Below are 8,747 nucleotides of genomic sequence, written 5' to 3' on the forward strand. Positions count from 1 at the left end.
GGAGGCCTTTGTCCAGCAGTGGACGTCTTTCGGCTGAAACGAACGAACGAACAAACCCGTATTCACAAACGATGCTAGCTTAAGTGAAGCAGCAAATCGAACGCACAGCGTTGAATAGTGCTCTGTGATTGGTTCGTGTGTGACCCTGTGTGTCCACGCGCACTGTGAGACCATCATAGAAATGTTAGTGAATATGGGCTCAAGTGTCCATTTTAACCCTTAACGCAAACGCGCGGGTAAAAGGGACATTTTTATGAGCAATCTATTATTTAGAAGGTAGTTCTTGCTAAATATTACGTAACAAATACAATAATATAGTACCTACTTATGTTTAGATGTAATAATCTGATCTTCGCTAATCACGACTTGCGATAATGGTAATTTTGGAGCGACTAATAGAAATAACTCTTGAATTGAAGACTTGTACCTATCATAAGGGTGACCACTGCATGGACACCATATTTTATTCGACTACACTTGCTTACTTTTACGTAAGCAAACCTATACAGTTCTTTTTTGGAATACTTGCAACACGTCCTCTATTCCGTTGAAACAATGTCCAAGACCAATTTTGAATGCAGCATTTCCCTGGAGCGCATCGGCTGTCGATTGCGTCCCGATTCCAATACATTTAACTGTTCAAACCTCATTTCCACCTGCACTTTTTTTCCAACTTCTAATGCAACAAAAGATACTGGCAAGAAACAAAAATTAGAACAGAAGAAAGAAAAAACTCTTAAAAAGTTTTTTTTCTTTATGGCTCTCGCGGATTGCGTTCAGCCATTAACGGAGTTAAAAAAAAGGTTGAAAAGCATTTTTGTTCTTTTAGTGATTGTTCAATATTTCAATTCAAATTCGATTCTAAATTCAAATAATCAAACAAATGAACTGTTTTCAAAGTTATCTCCTAAAAGGCAGGAGAAATTCATTAATTTGGGTTATCTTTCTTATTCATCGGCGAATCAGAGCCTTCATTTAGACCAACATTATGTTCAGTAATGTACCCATTTACTTCACAAAAGGCAACATCAGAACTCCTCAGCTCACGGCTCGGTGAAGGAGTTTAGATAAATATTTATGAGCTGTAATATTTCTTTAAAATACCTGCATTACTGTGTACAAGATACAAAGGTATTCTGAGATGAAGGAAGGGACTTGAAATGATCATGAGAATCCGTAATCATATTCCAATAACAGACTTTTTTCCCTAATTTGGAATGTTTTTGATGTTTTCTCTCTTCATTAGAACCTCTATCGTTCTTTATTATCCTACCTGAATAGGCTGTTGAGGACATCGAAGTCAAATGTGTAACAGCATATAAACACGGAAGTGGCATATAGCGTGCATCATTATGTTAAAAAATACCTAAAAACTTTATGAATAATATTCGGAAACATTACAACCGACGCATATAATTTTATGACAATCGTTTCGCGTCCCATTGCCCAATTTGGACAATTTCGGCGGTGGCATTATTTTTGAAAACGCAATAACCGATTTTATGTGTACGACTTGCGACACAAGATATTTTACACGAATTGTTACCGGTTCAAACGATATTTTTTTATTTCTTTATCCAGTCTCATGAAACACTCGCACTTGACAACTTGAATAATGATGACCTCTTGGAACCGGGAACATCTACTTGGAATACTAATCAGTATCTGGAACTTTTGTACGACGAAATAATCCGGACTTTTTATAAAAAAACCGGATATATCAAAAAAATAAAAGGCTTTAATTTTTTATGATGAATTGACTTGCACTTTTTTTAATGACGCTTTGAAATAGATTGAAAATAAGCAATTATTATTGCTGGATAACATTTAGGATCTAATAATAAGTTTATCTATTTGCTTAATAAGTGAAATTTCATATCAAAACAACATTAATCAAACGGGATTATAAACCAGTGATAGGTACTAAATTTTATTCAAACTTCATTCAAGCGTCTTAATCTTATCTAGGTACTTAAATATTCCTTAATAATAAAATTAAGCTTAAGTAGGTTACTTCTACATGATATCACTGTATTATGCATCACGTCGTCTACAACATAGATAATAATAGACTTTTCTTTTAGAAATTGAATATTATAATGCAAAATATTTAACGTCTAACGTTTTACTCAACAACTCTTATTATGGAATCGAGAGTAATAAAAACGAGATCCCGTTTCGTATATTCCTAGTTTTTACAGTAAAAATGAGTTAGTTTTAATAAAGCATGTCACCACTGTTAGGCCTACTCGTTCTGTTATTTCATTAATATTTATTTACACAGCGTTCAGTGCTCGCTGGCATGTTACAGCTGAAACCCATTACGTTTGATATAGGCCGTGTATTTGTTTAGGACAATCGAAATTCCCAAACACGATAATGCCCGTACACAATCAAATATTTAAGCTGAGAAGCGATACAATGGTTTCGGTTCAATATCCGGTTAGAGCAGGTGCGTATTGCTAATATAGTTCGTGTATGCGAAATTGTGAACTTTAGTTGACATGACATTAAACTTTAAAAATTAATTATTCATCATCATCATCATTTCAGCCACAGGACGTCCACTGCTGAACATAGGCCTCTCACAATGACTTCCACATCGCACGGTTGGTAGCGGCCTGCATCCAGCGCCTTCCTGCTACCTTTATCAGAGTATCACCTTGTGGGTGGACGTCCCACGCTGCGTTTTCCGGAAACGTGGCCTCTCACTATAGGCCTTATACAGAAGCTCAAAGTTGCACAGCGTGCTATGGAGAAACACCCAGCATAGCCCGCTGGGTGTTTCTTTACGAGATCGAATCAGAAAATTATTACTAATCAAACATAAATAATGCTCGCAGCTCGCGGAGCTGATGGCCGCTGGAGCAGAAAAGTTCTCGAATGGCAACCACGGGCCGGAAGACGTAGTGTGGGCAGGCCTCCCACTAGGTGGACCGAAGATCTGGGAGGTGCAGGGAGGAGGGCCTTTGTCCAGCAGTGGCATTTGGCTGGAACAAACGAAGGATAAATAATGCTCTACCGCGTCATTACAAAATACAGAACAGAATAGTTACATACAAGTCCTAACGAACAGATAAAAATTGAATAGTAGCAAAAGTTAAATTGGCTCGTTGCACGCTGTTAGCGAGATATTTTTAAGTTGGCAACTTTTTCGCCATCTCGGTTTCTCGATGGAGACTTCGTTTGTTTTGTTGCCAGTTTGTACTTTATAGAGAACTTTGTTCGCTAGACGTTATACTTATATTTAGTTACTCATATACTAAATAATTTTCTAAAGTTCTTAAGTCTAGTTTCGTCCCTCTACTTTGTAGTGAATATTTCACTAAAGCGTCCTGAATAATAAATCAATTCTTGCTCTTGTCTTCAACTCTCTCTTATTTAGCTTTGTAATCGACATAACATATTTTTGGGACTTCTTGGCGGGAATCTGAAGCGTCATGTTAGCGGTTTTGTTTTATTTCCTCAAATTCGTGTTTAGGCGACTATTAATGTGTAATAATGGTGGGTTATTAACCATTGAGTGTTGAACGTGCATGAGTGTGGGCGAGTGAAGCAAAACAGTGCATCGCGATTCTTCGGGTTCTCTCAAGTTGTCCATAGGAGGTCTCAGTAAATCACCACAACTTTACTGAGACTCAAAGGGTGGGAAGGGGTATCATCTATCATCCTTCATTATATCATTACTTGATCTCATTTTGTAACTCGTATCACTTATAAACTTGAAAATGGCAAAAATCAAGTCGACGTCGACGTGTACGAGGGGCGGCTGAAAAGTTTTGAGCCTAAGTATCTTCTTTTATTATTGACTCGAGCTAAATTTAATTAATTTGCCAATAGCCTCCTTAGTATATGTACAAAGTTTCATTTCATTAGCGTCATCACGCTTTTAGTAATTAATCCGTAAACATCATCATGTCTCAGTCATCCGCGCAATGTACGAAATTGAAGTACACAATTGTCATAAAATTCCTCAAAAAGAGGAACAACACGCTGACGGTAACATTTGAAGAGATGTCTACAGTTTATGGGGAGTCTGGGCCTTCATTTGCCATCATGAAAGATTGGATCCGATAGTTCAAGCATGGCAGGGAGTCGCTAAAATATGACCGCAAGTCAAGGCGGCCAGATTTCGCCATTAACGAATAAAATAATGAAAATTTAAAGAAGCTTGCTTTATAGATCAGCGAATTAAGCTGTGACAGATAGCTGAAGCCATAGGCATTAGCTAGGAACGTATCGGCGATATTTTTCATACTCATTTGCACATGAAATAGGGGTGCGCGCGATGGGTGCCAAAAATGCTCACGCCGCTCGACAACCAGCGTCGAGTCACAAGTTTGCAGGAGTATTAGGACATCTTTGGCCATAATCCTAACAATTTTTTTTATCACATTGTCACTATTGATAAATAATAAATCCGGCAGTACGATCTAGAGTTAAAATAAGAGTCAATGCAATGGATTCAAAAGGGAAAACGCCGCCGCGGAAATTCAAAGTGGAGCGATCGACACCCAAGCTCATAGCCACTATTTTTGGGAGTTTGGAGGATTTTTATTCATTGTCTACCTACTTAAAAAAACTACAATAAACGGGGATTATTATGCTGTACTGTTGATAAGAGTGCGTCAAGTGGTTGTTGAAATATTAAGAGGCAAACTGGCGAAAGGAAATCTGTTTTTGCAAGACAATTCGCCCACGCACACCGCGCATGTTGCATGGCTTGCCCCGGGTAAAATTGGATTTCAAGAAATTAATCACCCACCACACAGTTTAGTCCAAATCCCTAGCTATTTTGTCTTATTCTCAAATTGGAAAAAATACCTCCAGGAACGAAGATTTTTGAGTGACAAAGAAATGAAGGCGGCGTTAAAGGCTCATTTCAAAGGCAAAGATTGCGAATTTTTTTTCAGTGGGTTAAAAGCTCTTTTACACAAATGTAAGAAGTCCGTTGTAGTAGAGGGAGATTAAATAGAAAAATATATTTTTTATACTTTTCTATCGGCATTTTTAATACCCTAGGCTCAAAACTTTTCAGCCGCCCCTCGTATTGCCAACATCATCAAAAAAGAAGAAGAACATATTTTTGTTAAAATATTTTTTTTTTTATGCTAGACAAGGCAGGTATTTTACCGCAATCGTGGAATGTGCTTTCATTCCAAAATATACTCTAAATTCCTCCACTTAAAGCAATCCCTTGAAGGTCATAAAATTATATCAATAAAAGACCGCTTTTGTCTACCGCACAGACAGCACTATAATGACTGGGTTTTTTTTTTTTTTTTTTTTTTAATTTGGGCATTTTTAATTTCAGAGAGAGCGCGGCGCTATCGGTTTACGCGTTGCTCTCTCCTACGTGATTTAGAATTTTAATTATTGAAAGATTTTAGGTTGCTAACTATGTTTTCAATGTAACATTTTACTTTAACCGTAACTTTCATAAAAAAATATCGGTTATCCTTATCCGATGTTTTTTTATGAAGTTTGACAGACTTTTGAAATAGAAAATCTTTATTTGACGTGAAAATTCAAATGAACAAAAAAAAGAACTTTTACCTAGATGGCATTGATATTATGTAAGTATGGTTTGACATTTGTTATAGTTAATGTAAGATGGTGCAACCCAGCCTAACAGTTGTTACATACCATTATTTCTATTCGATAACTATTGCGATCTTGAATGGAAATAGAAATCGTTACATAGGAAGTGGGAGACGATATCCTTTTGCGTAACAGGAAACTGTAACCAAAATTTAATTAAAACAATGCATTAATTAGACCAACAATGGCCATACCTACAGCTGTTGATAACGGTAAAAAAGTCACTATTGTTGGATGGAATAAATTCTGTGGACATTATTCATTATACCATGCTTCGTTAACAAACATGTGCCTTATTTTTGGTGTTGTGCTTGATTTAGCTATGTGTACGATCATTTGGTCATAGTGACCAAATAGTAGTTTAAAATAGCCTTAATTAGTAGTACAAACTACATGAAGTTTCATTGAAGATTTTTAAATGTACTGAAATAGCATTTTATCGCCTGTTTTGACCAGGTAAGTGTACTTAATTAATTATTGAAATTAACATTATGGGAATTGTGACATAAATTCATCTAGAAGTGTATTTTTACGTTCGTTCCTGGCTGTAAATACTTTTGTTGATAAAGTTTATTTTGCTAACATTTTTAGATTAATTGATGTTAGTACCTTACTACTTAAGTAAGAATCATCGTCTTACATGTTTCAAAGTTAAAATTTTCTTTTCAGAATCTATCAGGAGTGCAATCTGCGATTATGAGTAATATTGAGTGAGTAATTATTTTATTTTTATCAAGTGGTGATTCAAGTGGACGTAGTAAGTAGGAGAAAGTATTAGGTATTAGGCTGGGTTGCACCATCTTAGTTTACCTAACTTTAACAAACGTCAATAATCTGTCAAACTCCATACAAAAAGCAGCTGTTATCGTCAAAGTTACGGTTAAAATAAGATGGTGCAACTCAGCCTTAAAATGTGTCATACCTAGTTAGGTACTCAGTACTCACGATAATATGTCCATGAACTAAATTGTCGTTTTTGTAAACATGATGTCATTGAGAATAATTGTTATTATATTGCTTTCACCGTCTAAATTGTAGCGTACCTTTTATCTATATTTCTTTCCTTTTCTTTTCTTGTCTAATTCCATTTCCATTTAAAAAGTATTCTCATAAAAAAAACGTTCAATTAAAGGGAAAAACATGATTGTAAACAGATCATGATGATTGATTTAGTGATTACATAAAAACCAAAGCCGATAATATCTGCATGATTAATAATTTTATTTACTTGCGTTTTTATTTTATTATGAGCTTCACCCGCGTGTTACTAAGGCTGGGTTGCACCATGTTACTTTGACTGTAACAAACGTGAAAAATCTGTCAAACTCCATGCAAAAATCACCGGTTATCGTTACAGTTACGGTCAATGTTTAGTGGTGCAATGCAACTCAGCCTAAGTTTGTCATTTAGGTTTTTTTATTCCATGGCTTCATCCGCATGTGTCATATTATACAGGGTGGAATTTTGTAATGCCACCTTGAGGGAAAGTACTCTTAATACTGTGGATAGAAAATTTTACTCAAAGAAAACATTCCTTTATTTTTGAAAACAAAGAGAACTGCATTCTAATATTTTTGAATTTTTTTTGAAAATTCTCTACCATACCATACAATTTTTTTTTTCAGAAAGAAAGAATAATGGTTTATTTTTTGTAAATAATTAAAATAATTTAAGATTTCATGGTTATCCTTTCATTTAATTTATCAAGTTTGTTAGAGAGATTTCATCCACAAACTTTACCCTAACGATCGATGCAATAAAAATACAGGGTGTAATTTTTAACAAATTTTAGTTGGTTCGATTCCCGGGTGTGGCATGCAAATTTTTGGAAATCTTTGAATGCAGTTCTATTTCTATTCAAAAATAAAGGAATGTTTTCTTTGAGTGAAATTTTCTATCTACAGTATTAAGACTACTTTTCCTCCAGGTGGCATTACAAAATTCCACCCTGTATATGGTTAAATTGAAATCGTTGGCGTCCTTTTAAAATAAGACTGTAAACCTTATAAAACCGTTATAATATGAACACTTTATAAAATGGTTAATCACTTACCATCAGGTAGGCCAAGAGCTTCCTCGTTGTGGGTAAAAAAAAAGTATGTGTTACTATTAACCATGTACAAAATTAATAATGTTTTAATGACACTTTATATTTCAGATTGGACTTTTGGGACAAAGTTGATCCTATATTCATAGCTGTAGTGATTTTGGGCGCGACAATATTTATATCTATAGGATTAGGATTGATTATCTGGGAATTTTATGTCCGTTATAAAAGTGGCATATACAGAGGTAAATAGGTAAAAAAGTAAGGCTTTGTTGCATCATCTTACTTTAACTTTAACAAACATAAAAAGTTGTCAAACTCCATACAATAAACACCGGTTATGGTTTAGTCACGGTTAAAATAAGATGGTGCAACTCAGACTTAGCTTAACCACATCGATGCACCGTATTATTGTACATTTTTTCTATTTTTTTTTATATTTTAGTGTGAATAAATAACTATTTTCATAATAACTTTTTAGCTACTTAATTTTAAAAACAAGTTCAGTACCTACCTAACTTTGGGCCTAAATAATAACTACCTACTAAGTAATGATGATAAAATGTACAAAGTTTATATTTATAATGAAGGTATATACTGTCATATTTTGAATAAATAGACAACGTAATTTATTTTTCAGTGCGTGAACGGAACGATGGCCAGCAAGTCTAGTGGCGGTGGCATCTTATCTGACTGTAATAAGGTTTATTTTACAACAAAAGTGTGTATATGTAATTAATTTATAGCAACAATTATTCTTGTGATTTGAAATAACTACTTAATATATTTTTTCAAAAGCTACCTAATTGTTTTCATGAAACGTAACTAATGTTTTATTTAAGCAGAATAGGATTCCGTCACTTTAATATAGGTAAATCTTTGCGCATACCTGCTTCTTACAATTGGAAGAAGTTTTTCACCGAAATGTAACTAATTATGCCGTTTCTACTCATACTTACTTAGGCATCTCTATACTTTGTCGTTTTTACATTCTAATGAATAGAGGACTTTGTCACAATAATATAAATGAAACATTTTGAAATAATCTTTATTCACAAAAGTGTAAGTTGTGTAAGTGTGTAAGTACCTAATGTTAGTG

The 8,747-nt window shown here is 34.6% G+C and overlaps 1 long non-coding RNA gene across 1 annotated transcript; it reads left to right on the top strand.

Annotated features, from left to right (window-relative positions):
- Window positions 1–5,762: 5,762 nt before the first annotated feature.
- On the top strand, window positions 5,763–8,449 carry LOC135071448 (uncharacterized). Its single transcript, XR_010257248.1, has 4 exons — window positions 5,763–6,057; window positions 6,271–6,311; window positions 7,760–7,893; window positions 8,289–8,449. It is a non-coding gene; the product is annotated as an uncharacterized LOC135071448 (long non-coding RNA).
- The last annotated feature ends 298 nt before the right edge of the window (window positions 8,450–8,747 follow it).

The sequence above is a fragment of the Ostrinia nubilalis genome, chromosome 4 (assembly GCF_963855985.1).
Source record: "Ostrinia nubilalis chromosome 4, ilOstNubi1.1, whole genome shotgun sequence".
Lineage (NCBI taxonomy): Eukaryota > Metazoa > Arthropoda > Insecta > Lepidoptera > Crambidae > Ostrinia > Ostrinia nubilalis.